This window comes from Lissotriton helveticus, chromosome 3_2, assembly GCF_964261635.1.
Source record: "Lissotriton helveticus chromosome 3_2, aLisHel1.1, whole genome shotgun sequence".
In the NCBI taxonomy this organism is placed as follows: domain Eukaryota; kingdom Metazoa; phylum Chordata; class Amphibia; order Caudata; family Salamandridae; genus Lissotriton; species Lissotriton helveticus.
Genome location: NC_136062.1, coordinates 370379295 through 370396032, shown reverse-complemented (window position 1 = coordinate 370396032; position 16738 = coordinate 370379295).

Below are 16738 nucleotides of genomic sequence, written 5' to 3'. Positions count from 1 at the left end.
AACAACAAAGATCCTCCACTTTGGGAAATGGTTCAGATGATGAACAGGGCGGTAAAGGAAGAGTAACTGATGGATATCTTCCCAAACAGTGTGATGTCCTGTTGTATGCTCTACTAACACATTTTTTAGTAGACATTTAGTCATCCTTATTACACATAGACTCTTTTGCAGACCTACAGTTACTCTTTTTGTATTTCATAGTGAAATAATAGACACAAACATTCAAAGGGGATTTTGTAATTGCTGGAGGGAATGTCTACTGATGTTCCTCCACTCAGCTTTGTCTCATTGTATAAAGCACAGTTGGATCCATTTCCAATATTTCTGGATAGACGTTTCACAAGGTAGAGGGATAGGGTAGCTTCCAAAAGAGTTGAAATGTATTGATTGCATTCCTGCAGGTGAAAATCTGAGGTGAGGGGGCTCCATTTAAAATACCATTTATTTTTATATATTTTAATTTGTATGATTTTAGATAGTGCTGACATGGCCCAGGGACATGAGAACACTTTACAAGAACTCAGTTGCCAACAATCAGTACAAAAAATATTTGAGATACAGCGCGGGGAAAAAAACGGCATTTGAAAGTGTGGGAGATCATAGATCTATGCCTGGTGTCTTTCAAAGAGAAGAGCCTTAAGTTCTTTTTTGGAGGTAGCATGGCATGAGGCCACATGGAGGGCTGGAGGAAGGGAGTTCCAGATTGTTGTAGCGCGTTCCAAGAATGAATGGTTCATGGTTACGCTCTCGTTTGAAGGATGGAGGCTCTAGGCTAAGGGATTGTGCATTTCTTTAACCCCTTTTTACACCCAAAATTTTCGATTTTACAGGTAGGTAGATGGACGAAGAGGAATGCAGGGCCTTATAAATAATTATTTTATGGGTGTCTTCGGCATTTGTAACGTGTCAGACTGTTTTGTGATTGTATAAGGCAAGGCACCATTTATAGCACCTGTTTAAGTCTGAAATTATGTTTTATGTTCCTGATGAAGTTTGATTTTAAGATGGACTTCTCCAAACTAACTATTGTTGACACACTTGCCTTTGGCAGTTATCTGTAAACTACAATCTTCTCAGCGAGAGGGTGTCAGACAAATAAGACTGTACGCAGTACAGGATGTTGAATATGTACTTTACTTTACTTCTGGCTCGGTTTAAATTCGTAGCCAGCGAATTTGCAGACTGATAAGATTGTCTCTCTACAGGTGTGCTGGGGGGCAGTATTTAATATGGAAAATAAAATGGTAATTCATTACTATTTTATTTTTCATCCCCCATCCTAAACAAAGCATTAGAACGGGGCGGGTCCGCTGGTGAGTGACAGCAGCAAGGAGGTGGGTGGGCAGTCAATTGCACTGTTTAAAGGGTGCATTTCTTTTTGGCTGGCCGTCTTGCGATGGCCAGCCACACATGTGCACTTTTATTGTCTCTAACCCAGCTAACTTGAGACAGCTGGGTTAATGCAAGTGCAGGCCTCCAGAGCGCCGTGGATTGCTAGCGCCTTGAGACACTTGCGGGTATGAAGTGCGCTTAACAAATGACTGATTGATTGAGTGAGGCCGCTTCCTCCAATCAGCGTGCTGCTCTCATCGTACGAGAGCAACACCAAGATTAGTCAAGGAAGTTTCCTGGTGACCGGGCAGCAGAGGGCGAAAGAAGTGGAAGGAAGAGGTCCGGTGCGTCTTGATTAGTGTTTAATTAATTTACTTTAATTGTGTTTGCTCGCGCACACCCTCCCACCCGCTCCCAGTAGACACCACCACTGCTGGAATTCCACCAAGCAGATCTTTGATACATCAGGACATAGGATAGCAGAGGCAGCACACCCACTGGGTGAATATGACTATCACTTGCTGTATGGAGTGTCGGTGTGAAGAAATATGCCTAAAGGGAGAAGATTTGGGTGAGCCAGTGACAGCAGTCTCTAAGTGTGGTAGGAACTGGGAGTCATAGAGCCATGGGAGTCTCCTGGGCCATATTACTCATGCGCACCCTGGTAATAATTTTGCGCATGAGAGACGTGCAGTACAGGTCAACAGTTTTCTTGCTTTCCAACTTCTGATCCCACACTTATAAGCAGAGCTGCTTACATGAAACTAATATCCATCCCCTGACAGCATTTAGAGCCTTAACCTTCCCCTTTGGTGCCCAGTTGCTTCCCTGCCGACGTATCCTCCCTTCACCAGGGTAGCAAAGAGAGGGAGATAAACTGGGTATTTTTCAGTAACGCTAAAACTTTTTGTATTATTTTCTGAAATGGCAAAGTGATATGAATGTAACTGCATTTACCTGCAGTGCAAATGTAGCTCTATGTAAGCTATTGTACTGTAGTCTTCTTTACTCAAAGGAGGTCTCTGTTTAGATTCTTTTATAATGATTATAATCCCATTGCAGAGAGCGGTTGGCATACCTCAGTGCACAGCATAGTTCAGGGCATTGAGAAACCTCTGGTATAGCGCATAGTAGTGTTTCTCTCTCTTCCTGTTCTTGCTTTCCAGTGACTGTCACACAATGGATGAACCGTTTGAATAGTACCCTCAAACTAGCCCTGCTCACCTCTAAGTACGTCACCTCAAGTTGGGACATGCATATAGATGGCATTGGGGGCTACTTGCTCAGAGTATGTCAGTTTTGATGAGTACATGACTGAACATATATAAATACGGGCCGCATTGTTGGTATGATACATCTGATGCATGCAAGGACTTATGATGGTACAGCGCTCCGTCCAACAACTCCTTGTGTTTGCTTTGTATGCCCTAAGTTGGCATGGTATGCCCAGACATGGGCCCCTTGCTCACTTTGCCACTGGATTCAAGCTAGCCTGGCTGATAAGGGGTGTAACCCTAAACCGGTCCCAGGATGCTTGTTTCCGGTCCAGGGAAGACCTGGCTTGGCAGTTCATGATGGACTTTTCCCATGAAGTACAGGGTCAAGACTGATTTTCATATGGCTGGGTCGGTACTGGGGTGGTGAAGTGAACTAAAGAACGAAGATGGATTAAACCCCGATCTGTGACTGGGGGTGAGTGTCTGAAAAGTTTCAGCACTCTGTCCATCATCTTCTTGTGTTTACTTTGTTACATATTGTGGAACACTTTGTATAAGTTACTTTTTACTAGGTTGACAGATATAAGGTAAAACAGATGTTTATATACATTACTTCTATGGTCCGCACTGTCTCTAGTTCCTATCCATTTACCCAGAAGGTACCAGTACAGAAACAGGATCTAGCAATGGAGTTTCTATAGGCACCAGGTGCTTTAACTCTGATATGAGAGTACAACAACAGATACTATATGTACTCTGTGTATGTACTGATGTAGTGAGTAGATGCATATTATATGTAGCTGTACGTCTGTAAGGAATGTCCTTGTGAGCAGATGCATTTGTAAAGTGCTTTGTGTCTGTGTTCATCAGTGCTGGTGAGTAACAGTCTGTAGGTGTCTATATGAGGCACTATGTCTTACATGTCAGTTATAGATAAATGCATGTCTAAAGTGCTTTGTGTCTGTGTACATCGCTTCTAGTGAGTAGAAATCTGTTTATGGGTATCTATGTGTAGCTCTGTGTCGTATAGGTTAGTTCTAAATAATTTCCAGTGTTAAAGTGCGTTTTGTGTCTGTACATACGTTCTAGTGAGTAGACATCTGTAGATATCTATATGGGACGCTGTGTCTTATATGTCAGTGCTAAATACATGCATGTGTAAAGTGCTTTGTACCTAAGCACATCGGTGCTAGTGAGTAGAAATATGTCGGTAGATATGTACTTGGGGCTCTATATCGTATAGGTGAGTTCTAAATACATGGATGCGTCAACAGCGTTTTGTGTCTCTGTACATCGGTTCTAGTAAGTAATAGGTAATTTCTAATTAAATGCAAATTTATTGTTCTTTGTGCGTGTTTGCATTACTACTAGTGAATAGAAATCTGTCCGTAGGTATCTATATGTGGCTTTGTGCCTCGTAGTCAGTTATATATAAATGTATATATTTTGTGCTTTATGTCTGTGTACATTACTACTAGTGAATAGAAATTTGACTGTAGGTATCTAAATGGGGGCTCTTGTCTTATAGGTCAGTTCTAAATAAATGTATATGTATTGTTCTTTGTGTCTGTGTCTGTTACGAGTGGATTGAAATCTGTCGGTAGGTATCTGTATAGGGGTCTGTGTCTTATAGGTCAGTTCTAAATAAATGCATATGTATTGTGCTTTGTGTCTGTACATCTGTTTTAGTGAGCAGAAATCTGTCTGTGGGCATCTATATGTAGCTCTGTGACTTAGATGTCGGTTCCTCTAAGTAAATGTATGTATGTATGTGAAACGTGATTTGTATCTGTGTATGAGTGAGGCGTTTTGTGTGAGTGTGTGTACATCAGTAAATAACAGTCTGTAGGTATCTATATGTGGCTCTGTGACTTATAGGTCAGTTCTTCTAAGCAAATGCCTGTGTGCATGTGCAAGGTGCTTTGTGCCTGTGCACATTACTTCTAGTTAGTAGAAATATCTCTGTAGGTATCTATAATGGGCTATGCGTCTTAGATGTCTATTCGTCTAAGCAAATAAATGTGTGCTTGTGTAAGGTGATTAGTGTCTGTGTATGTGTGAGGAACCGTGTGTGTGAGTGTGTGTGTGTGTGTGCGTGTGTTTGTGCATGTGTGTAGATCAGTAAATAGCAGTCTGTAGGTATCTATATGTGGCTGTATGTCTTATAGGTCAGTACTTCTAAGCAATTGCATGTGTAAGGCGCTTTGTGCCTGTGCACATTACTTCTAGTTAGTAGAAATATGTCTGTAGATATCTATCTATCTATGTACATATATGTGTCTTAGATGTCAATTCCTCTAAGAAAATGCATGTGTAAAGTGCTTTGCGCCTGTGTACATCAGTTGCAGTGAGCAGACATCTGTAGGCAGTTGTATGGGGCTCCGTGTCTTAGATGTCAATTCGTCTTAGTAAATGCAAGTATGCATGTGTAAGGTGCTTTGTACCTGTGCACATTACTTCTAGTGAGTAGTAGTCTATAGGTATGCCTATATGACTGTACCTTATATGTTAGTTCCTTTACGTAACTGCATGTATACTGAGCTTTGTGTCTGTGTGTATCAGTTCTGTTGAGCATAAGTCTGTAAGTATCTTTATGGGACTCCGTGTGTGTATACATCAGTTCTTATAAGTTAATGTGTGTATGTATATGTTTGGTGTTTCATGTATTTGTATATACGTTCTATTAAGTAGAAGTATGCATACATCTATTTGGGGCACTGTGTCTCTATGTATCAGTTTGTTTAAGTAGCTGCATGTATGCATGCATGTGTATGGTCCTTCTTGTCTGTGAATAAGGCACTTTACGTGTGTGTACATTAGTCAATAGAAGTCCATGGGTATCTATATGGGGCATTTTGTCTGTTTAGACCAGGGCCGGACTGGCTACCGGGAAGTTGTGTGTGCTGCCGAGCTAGGGGCTAATTTCATTGTGGTGGGGGCTTATTTCGTTGAAGGGGACCTGAGTGCGATTTGAAATAAAAAAAGCAAAACGAATTTCGTTTTGCACACGCAGGTCCCCATCAACGAAATACGCCCCCAGCTCGGCAGCACACACAACTGCCCGGTAGCCAGGCCGGCCCTGGTTTAGACCCATTTCTTCACACTAAATGCATGTATATGGTGGGGTGTGTCTGTTCTGGTGAGCAAAGTTCTCTATATATCAATAAGAGACACTGTGTCTAAATAGAACTGTTATTTTGAGTAGATGCATGTATTATACGGTGCTTTGCATTGTTTAGGTAATTTATAGTGATAAGAGACTTAGGTTGTTATTTCTTGAACATTTCTACCTAGTGCTCCGCTGTAGCTGTAAGGTGACAGATGGTGATTTTTCTAAATAAATAAATGGACAAATAAATAAATATGTGTGAAATCCTCTGCGTAGTATTCCATACCTGGTAATTTCTAATGAGTAAGATGGCTCTGGTCATCCATATTGGGCTTTGTTAGAAATGGGGTTTCTGGTTGGCTAGGGTATTCACCTTAGCCAGGTAAAACTCACCACTCTAATCAGGGAGAGTAAGTAACACAGCTAAGATAACCCCTGCTCATCCCCTTAGTAGCTTTGCACAGGGCAGTCAGGCTTATCACAGAGGCAATATGTAAAGTATTTGTACTTTCACACACACACACACATACACACGCACAGACAGTAACACAGTGAAAACACTACAAAAGGACTACTTACCTGTTTACAAAATTTTGCCAATATTTATCTGAATAAATCGAGACCACAACGACAAAAACCCAATATACACCAAGCAAGACATCACTGTTGCAAGAGTTAATAAAGTAAAGCTTTTAGAAATCAAAAATAGCTTCAAAAGTCGCGTTCTACAACTCCAAAAAGACAGGCCGACCTCGATGGAGTGAAGGCCAGTTGCAGAGTTCAGCAGTACAATACCATGGAAGTTTCTTAAAAAAAAAGACAACGCAATACACAAGGGAGGTGAGGTGTCATAGAGGCCAAGGCAGTTTTGGTTCCTTACTGTTGCAGTGGAGGTGAGGTGTAGATTTCTTACTGTCGGACATGGAAGATGATGCATCAGTTACTTAATGCTGCAGGGGAGGTGAGTAAACAGTGGCAGGTGAGGGACTTTGGTTCCTTACTATGGAGCTGTGTCGATGCGGCATCAAAGATTAGGCGACAAGGCTCCCGCTACGTGGTGTTGATGTAGGTCGCTGCCATCGGCTGGGCCAGGCTACGGTGCAAGTCGGGGCAAACGTCATGGTATTATTGAGTGGTGCCCTCGGCAGGGAGCGGCCTCGATGATGATGTCGGAGTCGATAAGTTCTGTTGTTGGCAATCTGGGCGGCGGTGGAAGTCCGGTGGTGCATTTTTCTCTTCAATAGCTGTGCCTTCTGCCCTGGGGCAGGCAGAGGCATTAATGATGGCATGTGGGTTGGGTTTCTTGTATTGCAGCACAAACAATTTGACTCCAAGGGCCCAGGAACTGGATTGGCCACCACTTGGCAAAATAAGACCCTCAGCAGAAGTCCAAGTGCTGGTAGCAACAACAGGTGCAGTCTTTGATGGCCAGAGCAGAATGTAGAAAGCAGAGTCCACTCCTATCACCCCCAGGACAGAAACAGCAAAGCAGCAGCCCAACACACCAAAGTGGCAGGCCCTCCTGATAACTAACCAGTTATTCTTCCTGGCAGAATGTCCTCAACCCAGTAGTGTTTTGAGGATATGGGGTCACAGGTCCAGTACTTATTCCAATTTCAGCCTTTGAAGATAGTCTTTGTAATGCACAATACCCTGTCTTTCGCTGTCCAGGGTCCAGACACACTACAGGGGGGTGGATATGGCTTTGTATGAGCACAGGCACAGCCCTGTTCAGGTGTCAGTAACAACTCCTACCACTTTAGCTCAGGAAGAGCCATCAGCCTGGTGTAGGCCATCAGGATATGCAGGGCACACCTCAGCTCCCTTTGTGTGACTGTCTAGAGTAAATTTACAACCAGCCCAACTGTCATTCTAATCTAAACATGTATTCCAGAGTCGGGCAGAGGTACAGAATGGTTAAAATAGGAAAATGCCAACTTTCTGATAGTGGCATTTTCAGACCTGCAATTCAAAAACAAACCACTAAAAGATGTGTTTTTTAAATTGTAAGTCCAGAGACTCCAAGCTCCAATTTTAGGTCAACTCCCAATCTGCAGATACACTTGTAAGATTTTACAAGGCAGCTCCAATGCTAACCTATGGGAGGGATGCGTCTTGCTGTAGTGAAAAGGGAAATTAGCAGTGTTTCACTATCAGGACTTGTAAAACACAACAGTACATGCCGTACCTGTTAAATACACTGCACCCTGCCCATGGGGCTACCTTTGGCCAATCTTAGGGGTACCTTGTGTGTAGTAAACGGGAAGGTTTAGGCCTGGCAAGTGGGTGCACTTGCCAGGTCAAAATGACAGTTTATACCTGAAAGTACAGACACTGCAGTGAGACGTGATTGCATGGCTACTTATGTGGGTGGCACAATCAGTGCTACAGTCCCACTAGCAGCATTTGATTTACAGACCCTGAGCACAGACAGTGCACTATACTAGGTACTTACTAGTAAATCAAATATGCCAATCAGGGAAAAAAACAATGATCATTACATTTTTAATAAGAAGCACCTACACTTTAGCACTGGATAGCAGTGGTAGAGTGCCCAGAGTCCTAAAACCAGGAAAAAAATAGTGCAGCACAGAGTCAAAACAGAAGGTCAGAGGCAAAAAGATTGGGGAAACCACGCCAAAATATGCCAGGTCTGAAACACTGTGTTCATATAAGGTGCTTTTTGTCTGTATAGGCCAAATATAGTGAGTAAATATATTTCTACACTTTTAAGACACTTAGCGGGTCATTAGGATGGCGGGCGGATTGCCCCCGCCAGGCTGGCGGTAGCCACCGCCGGCCTGGCAGGGGCAGTCCGCCCGCCATCCTCAGCTAAATGCCCCCCGCCATATTAGTATGGCGGGGGGACCGCGGCAGACGGAAAGACCATCCGCCGCTTTTCCGCCCCGGTCGCCTTGTGGCGGGCTGAGAGCACCGCCCGCCACAATGTTATAAAATGCAGGATGCGCCCGCCACTGTGGCAGGCGCATCCTAATACCCCCCACGGGACCCCCGCCCTTATGGCGGGCGGTCCCGAAATCCGAAAGGAAAGGAATTCCGAATTCCGAAAGGATGGCGGGCGGACTAAGTCCGCCCGTCATCCTAATGACCCGCTTGGTGTCTGTACGTGTCAGTTCTGGTTACTACTTACATAGAAGCATCTATATTGGGGTCCATACTTATTCATTCTGATGAGTAAGATGCATGTTGGCATCTATCTAGGCCTCTGTCTGTATACATAACATGTTGAGTAGAGGCACATAGCTGGTTGATGCTGTGGGTTACCCATAAGGCCCTATGTTTTCTGTTTTTACTAATTTTTAAAGGAAAATACAGACACAAAAATATTTATTTACGTCTGTATTTATTTTTAAATGAGGATATAAATAGTACATTGGGTTGTTTTTTGAGTGATTCTAAACACCCTCTGCTATGACAGCCAGGCCAATAGCTGTGTGGATTGATAGGTAAGGGGGAGTTAAAAAGAAAGCCATGTTAGTAAAGAGGCTTTAACAATAGTAGATATGTACAAGGTTGATACTGAAATTTGCATATATATTTTTATATAAGTGCATTGAATTATCTTCTGTGGTTGTTCATATCACTGAAACCTGGCAGGCATTCAAGCATGACTGCATATTTGTTGGTTAAATAAATGTGAAACTATGGCAGTTTCACTGTTATTTTTTTTCTCACAAAATAAATATGGATAAATACAGATAAAATTAGCACAAAATAAATATGGATAGATTGAGACAAAATGTCAAAAAACTAAATACCAAAGAAACGGGAGCCCTAGTTACATATGACAGACCTGATAAGTTCCTCCCGCCAGGTTTGCACCAGGTGCCTTGAGTGATGCTCTTAAGTTTTGGAGTGTTCTCTGTACAGAGGACTCCTGATGGACTCACCTTGAAGCTTGATATGAATAACCTGCTCTACACAACACATTGATGATGCAGCCCCTGCACTGTCTGGAACAGCTAATCACGTTAGTGTGCATATGGAGATTTCGACCCCGTGTCATGTAATTACATTACACCGCCATAGACGCGCCGGAGGTGCGCCAGAGGTAAGCCCGTTTGCGCCCGTTCGCGTCTCGGACGCGTCCGGTGCAGAGCATAGGGCTGCCTCTGGCACTTCGAGCTTTCCGATGCACCCGCCGGTAGTTTCTTCCGAGAGCAGGGGAGGAGCACAACCTCAGGTTTTTTCCTGTGGACTTCTGAATGTACGCTCCCTAGTTAAGCATTATGCGGAAATTGCCCTGGTAATTGAATCCTCCCATCTGGATATTCTGTTTGTGACCGAGACTTGGATCACATCCGACTGCGAGGTAGAGCTCGGGTGGGCGTGCCCACCTGGATACCTCGTGAGGCACGTTCCTCGTGCCTCTGGTAGAGGAGGAGGAATCGGTTGTATTTTTAGAGACTCAATCTCCCTCCAACCGCTTGTGCTAAAGGAAATTCTGGGCTTTGAGCTCATGGGTTTTTCTATCGGGACCCTAGGTGGTACGTGGATGGCTGGACTATTGTGTTATAGACCACCCTCGTCAACGACAGCGGCCCTCCAATCACTGGTCGATTTGATATATGATCTTTCAAATTCCCACTCCAAGTTCCTTGTCTTGGGCGACTTTAATTTGTGGCCCTCTGGACCCCATGATCTTGCCTTTCGAGAACTCTGTCAAGCATGTGGGAACATTCAACTTGAACAACTTGTCCTCTCCCCCACTCACACGAAGGGGCATACACTGGACTTGGTGTTTGCGGATAATGAACTAATCTCAGTGAAGGACATTCTAACTCAATGTTGGACCGACCACTCACTGATCCTTTTTACTATAGCTCAGCCGGCCCTATCTAAACCAGTTAGTTCGGGGAGTACTACATTCAATCGATCATGGACTCGCCTGCTAAAGGAGATTAAGCAACCTTTGTTCCTGGCCCGAACATTTGAGTTAAAGAACAGTGTAGGGGAAAGCTATGATGCCCTCTGCCAGCAAATCTTAACAACCTTGGACGAGGTAGCACCCCTACGGAAACTGAAGGATAGATCCAGAGGGACCAATGGTTGGTTCACCGAGGAACTCGGCCAGGCAAAGCTGCGCTGCAAACAAGCAGAACGCACATGGAGGAAAGGGTATCTAGAGCAAGACAGGGCCGCCTACAAAGGTATCTTACTAGAATATAAGCTCCAGTTAAGAAATGCCAAAGCCAAATTCTTGGAAGAGACATTGGCAAAGGCATCGAACAAATCTCAGACCCTGTTCAAATTGGTAAAGAGCTTAGCCAATCCTACATGTGCCACACCATCTCCTCCGGTGTCACAGGAGCTTTGTGACTCTTTAGCCACAGCTTTTGATGACAAAATTAGGAACATTCTGAAGGGCCTTGAGGGCTCTACGCAACCGATGCCACCTGGTTCTTGTCCCTCTGTGTTCCCAGGTCACCTGGCTTCGGAGTCAAATATGAACAAGGAGCTTGCCTGTCAGCTGCCGAGCTTTCCAATACCCTCGTTGGAGGAGTTTTGTGCTCTGGCTAACTGTGTATCATCTGGCTCTCCTCTTGATCCCATGCCACACAAGATCTGGAAGGCCTTCCAGGACGAGCTGTTCCCCCCGCTCCACTCCATCTGTTGCCAATCGTTAGCTACTGCATCTGTACCAGACTGCTGGAAATTGGCTATTGTAACACCTTTGCTAAAAAAGGCTACCTTGGACCCCCTCTGCCCAGCCAATTATAGGCCTATTTCGCTGTTACCATTCGCGATAAAGATCTTAGAGAAGTGGGTTACGAGAGCCTTGGCCAATTTCCTGGAATCCAACTCCAGTCTGGATGTAGCTCAGTTTGGCTTCAGACCGGGCCATGGTACTGAGACTGCTCTGGTTACCGTGTTGAATGATCTGCGAACGCGTGTCGACAGGGACAAGTCAGCATTTTTAGTACTGCTTGACATGTCGGCCGCGTTCGACACGGTAAACCATGAGGTCCTTCTGGACCGTCTCGGTAATGCGGGAATAACGGGCTCAGCACTAGCTTGGTTATCATCATATCTGGATAACAGACAACAGGCAGTAACATTACCACCGTTCCGCTCTGCTACACGTCAGGTGAACCAGGGTGTCCCCCAGGGTTCGGCGATAAGTCCAATTCTTTTTAATCTGTACCTCCGCCCCCTGATACAACTTATAAGATCTTCCGGCATTCAAGTCATCAACTACGCCGATGATACCCAATTGATTTTTTCTTTTGAGGGTTCAGAGGCAGTGTCGAGGGACACCTTCCATCAGTGTATGTCGGCCACAGCAAAGTGGTTGCAAGCCAATTCACTTCAATTCAATGGCACAAAAACGGAGATATTGCACTGCTCTGCTGACCGACTACCTCGCCCATTGCCGGAAGATTTTTGGCCTAGCTCAATTCCAGGCTCGGTGGAGGCAGCAGACTCGGCCCGCAATCTGGGAGTTATGTTCGAGTCGAACCTACAATTGGATGCCTCGGTGAACAGGACTGTTGGGACATGTATGGGCCTGCTCCGTGCTTTACGGAGGATACTGCCGCTTCTCCCGCGGGATGCCAGAGTAGAAGTAGTGCGTAGTACCATCCTCAGTAGGTTAGACTACTGTAACGCACTACTTCTAGGAGCCCCAAAAGTTTTGATCCACAAATTACAGAGGGTTCAAAATATGGCGGCTAAACTAGCCCTATCCCTACCTCGCTCGGCGTCTTCTGCGGGAGCTCTGGCATTTTTGCACTGGCTGCCGGTCCAGCAGAGGATCTCCTACAAAGCTATGTGCCTGGTTTTTGGGGCACTGCATAGTCAAGGACCAATACCATTGCAAAATCTTTTTTCGTGGTATCAGGCTGCCAGACCTCTGAGATCCGCCTCAGCTTTCCTAGTGAATGTCCCTAGAATAAACAGAGTGAGAATGGGTGGCCGCGCCTTTAGTTTTACGGCCGCCACAATGTGGAACACTCTACCTCTAAAACTGAGGAGCAGTCCGAATTTGATTTTATTTAAAAAGGACCTTAAAACTTTTCTTTTCCCTAGAGCAGAATAATTTGTAGAATTGATGGTGGAACTGATCTCAGCGCCAGGATACCCGCTGGGTGACAGCTGCGCTTAACAAGCATTAAAATACATACATACATACATACATACAGTTCATTTGCTTAGTACAAGCCAGAGAAATTAGGTCTGGCCTTGGTCTGTTATTAGATACGCTATTTACATAAAAGGTTAATTCGCTGCTGTTGATAGGTTTTCAAATATCACAGTTAAAATTGCATTTTGGGCATGATTCTTTCTCTTTTGTGATTTTGCCAGAGCAGCAGCTTATGTCACTGGTTGCTTCAGTTAATGGAAAATCATTCGCAGCTGAATAGTAAAGCTGTCAAGCCCGGTGTCTTGGCATCCTTTGTGCTTTTTTTCTAACAGAATAAATAAATGAAGAGTTGAAATTGATAATACCCCTCTTGATCGAATATCTTGTCTCGATGTTATCACCCCCTGCCCCCGGGCTTCCCTAAATGCTACCACGTATCTGCAAAATAATAATAATAATAATAATAATAATAATAATAAAAATAATAATAATAATAATAATAATAATAATAATAATAATAATAAAAATAATCCCTTAACCTCAAACTAAATTTAAATCAACATTTTTGCAGTAACACACTCACATTTTTTTTTATAAAACAAGTACATTTTTTTCTTTCAGAAATCAACTCTCTGAAAATTACACTAAGGGGCCGATTAGGATGGAGGATTTTCCGCCTCCTCCGGGCCGGCGGAAGCCACCTCCGGCTCGGAGGAGGCGGAAAAGCCTCTGCGGAGGCTCCAAAGACCCACCGCCAAATTAGGATGGCTGGTGGGTCTGGAATTCCGTCCGCCGCTTTTCCGCCGCGGTCGGCTTCCGACCGCGGCGGAAAAGCTATAACATGGCAGGCGGTGTCTATGAGACACCGTCCGCCATATTATGATGGTCGTGTAAAACTGCTTTTCCACGGCGGCTTTTCCGCCATGGAAAAGCATACGGACATTCACTTTGGGGGCCCGTTGCGGGCCCCCTGGGTGAATGGGGGGTGGGGGGTGCACATGGGGGGTACCTATGGTACCCCCCTGCATTTGCGTGCACAAAGCAGCAGGCACCGTGCGGTGCCTGCCGCTTTGTGCATGTAAATGTAACACATGCTTTTTTAACATTGCGGCGGGTGCAGCTTGTAGCTGCACCCGCCGCAATGTTAAATAGAGAGGATGTGACCGCCACCCTGACGGTCACATCCTAATCAGCACGGAGGGAACGCCGCAGCCCCTGCGGACGTTCCCTCCTCCTCAAGGGTGGCGGACGGACGCAAGTCCGTCCGCCATCCTAATCGGCCCCTAAGTTTTTAATCAATTTCATTCTAGGCATCCACTGTCTTTAATCTTGCAAGACATTTTCAATTACCTTGTTGAAATAATGCCTTAATAATAAAATAATAATAATAATAATAATAATAATAATAATAATAAAAATAATCCCTTAACCTAAAACTAAATTTAAATCAACATTTTTGCAGTAACACACTCACATTTTTTTTTATACAATTGTTGAAATAATGCAATCACCCTTAACCTAAAACTAAATTTAAATCAACATTTTTGCAGTAACACACTCACGTATTTTTTTTATAAAACAAGTACATTTTTTTTTTCAGCAATCCACTCTCTGAAATCTAAAAGTAACTCTTTTTTTAAAACGTCATTCAAGTCTTCCACTCTCCCTAATCTTGCAAGAAAATTTCAATTAAATTGTTGAAATAATGCAATCACCCTTAACCTAAAACGAAAATTTAAATCAACATTTTTGCAGTAACACACTCACATTTTTTTTTATAAAATTCTTGAAATAATGCAATCACCCTTAACCTAAAACGAAATTTAAATCAACATTTTTGCAGTAACACACTCACATTTTTTTGTATAAAATTGTTGAAATAATGCAATCACCCTTAACCTAAAACGAAATTTAAATCAACATTTTTGCAGTAACACACTCGCATTTTTTTTTATAAAACAAGTACTTTTATTTTTCAGGAATCCACTCTCTGAAACCTAAAAGTATTTTTTTTTAAACGTCTTTCTAGGCTTCCACTCAACCCTAATCTTGCAAGAAAATTTCAATTAAATTGTTGAAATAATGCAATCACCCTTAACCCAAAACAACATTTTAATCAACATTTTTGCAGTAACACACTCACATCTTTTTTTTATAAAATTGTTGAAATAGTGTATCACGCTTAACCTAAAACTAAATTTACATCAACATTTTTGCAGTAACACACTCACATTTTTTTAAATAAAATTATTGAAATAATGCAATCACCCTTAACCTAAAACTAAATTTAAATCAACATTTTTGCAGTAACATACTCACATTTTTTTTTTTATAAAACAAGTACATTTTTTTTAGGAATCCACTCTCGAAAACCTAAAAGAAATTTTTAAAAATCGTCTTTCGAAGCTTCCACTCTCCCTAATCTTGCAAGAAAATTTCAATAAAATTGTTGGAAAAATGCAATCACCCTTAACCTAAAACTAAATTTAAATTAACATTTTTGCAGTAACACACTCACGTATTTTTTTTATAAAACAAGTAAAAAATTGTTTCAGCAATCCACTCTCTGAAATCTAAAAGTAACTCTTTTTTTAAAATGTCATTCAAGTCTTCCACTCTCCCTAATCTTGCAAGAAAATTTCAATTAAATTGTTGAAATAATGCAATCACCCTTAACCTAAAACTAAATTTAAATCAACATTTTTGCAGTAACACACTCACATTTTTTTTTTATAAAACACACATTTTTTTTGTTCAGAAATCAACTCTCTGAAAATTAAACTAATTTTTAAACAATTTCATTCTAGGCATCCACTGTCCTTAATCTTGCAAGAAATTTTCACTTACCTTGTTGAAATAATGCCTTAATAATAATAAAAATAATAATAATAATAATAATAATAATAATAATAATAATAAAAATAATCCCTTAACCTAAAGCTACATTTAAATCAACATTTTTGCAGTAACACACTCACATTTTTTTAATGAAATAGTGCAATCACCCTTAACCTAAAACTAAATTTACATCAAAATTTTTGCAGTAACACACTCACATTTTTTTAAATAAAATTATTAAAATAATGCAATCACCCTTAACCTAAAACTAAATTTAAATCAACATTTTTGCAGTAACACACTCACATTTTTTTTCATAAAACAAGTAAATGTTTTTTTTTCAGAAATCAACTCTCTGAAAATTAAACTAATTTTTAAACAATTTCATTCTAGGCATCCACTGTCCTTAATCTTGCAAGAAATGTTCACTTACCTTGTTGAAATAATGCCTTAATAATAAAATAATAATATTAATAATAATAATAAAAATAATAATAATAATAATAATAATAAAAATAATCCCTTAACCTAAAACTAAATTTAAATCAACATTTTTGCAGTAACACACTCACATTTTTTTTATAAAATTGTTGAAATAATGTAATCACCCTTAACCTAAAACTAAATTTAAATCAACATTTTTGCAGTAACACACTCACATTTTTTTTTATAAAACAAGTACATTTTTTTTCAGAAATCAACTCTCTGAAAATTAAACTAATTTTTAATCAATTTCATTCTAGGCATCCACTGTCCTTAATCTTGCAAGACATTTTCAATTACCTTGTTGAAATAATGTCTTAATAATAAAATAACATTAATAATAATAATAATAATAATAATAATAATAATAATAATAATAATAATAATAATAATGATAATAATAATACAAAATTCATAATAATAATAATAATAATAATAATAATAATAATAATACAAATAATAATAATAATAATAATAATATTAATAATAAAAATAATCCCTTAACCTAAAACTACATTTAAATCAACATTTGTGCAGTAACACCCTCACATTTTTTTTATAAAATTGTTGAAATAGTGCAATCACCCTTAACCTAAAACTAAATTAACATCAACATTTTTGCAGTAACACACTTACATTTTTTTAAATAAAATT